Raw genomic sequence first — 686 nt, 5'->3', positions numbered from 1 at the left:
GGATATGCAAGCCCAGACCCGGCTGGGAGCCCAGGCTGGCAGCAGGGCCAGATTACAAGCTGGTGCTGAGTGCAAGGGAAAGCAGCCCCTTGCCTGCCCCGTGGCCGGCGCCCCACACTCTAACTGCTTGCAGCCCGCATGGGGCTGCCTGTGCCTGCTCCAGACAGCCTCGCGTGAGCTCGAGTGCCTGCAGCAGGGAGCACCAGCCATGGGGTGGGCAAGGGGCCGCTTTTCCCCATGCTCAGCACCAGCTTCTTCCCTGCCAGCAAGCAGGGGGTTGGGGCTGTGCGCTGCCCCCTGCCTATACCGCAGTGCTGGGGGCCACTGGGAGTGAGTGGGTAGGGAGCCAGTGGATGAAGGGGGCCAGTGCCAGTGGGGCCCAGAGCAGGGTGGCAGGAACGCAGGGTCCCAGCCAGCAGGGGCTCTATGGAGCCGGGCCAGCTCCCCCCTCTCCCTGCTGGTGCAGCCCAGCCCAGCTCCACAGACCCCTGCCAGTCTGCGCCCTGCTCTGGGCCCCACCGGTGCTGGCCCTGGGACATTGGTCCCAAGACATTGGGACTTTGGTCCCAAGATGGTGACCAGGGGGCGGGGCACCTGTCAAGGGGCGGGGCTGCCCATGCGGCCCTTGACAACCTACCAAAACTAGGTAAGCAGCCCTCCACCTGAAATAATTGCCTGCCCCTGCA

The 686-nt window shown here is 66.8% G+C and overlaps 1 protein-coding gene across 1 annotated transcript in view; it reads right to left on the bottom strand.

Annotated features, from left to right (window-relative positions):
* Positions 1-686, bottom strand: part of EBPL (EBP like) — a 13802-nt gene that overhangs the window by 5058 nt on the left and 8058 nt on the right.

This window comes from Alligator sinensis, unplaced genomic scaffold (assembly GCF_000455745.1).
Source record: "Alligator sinensis unplaced genomic scaffold, ASM45574v1 scaffold1681_1, whole genome shotgun sequence".
NCBI classification, from domain to species: Eukaryota; Metazoa; Chordata; order Crocodylia; family Alligatoridae; genus Alligator; species Alligator sinensis.
This window is presented reverse-complemented; position numbering and strand designations above follow the sequence as displayed.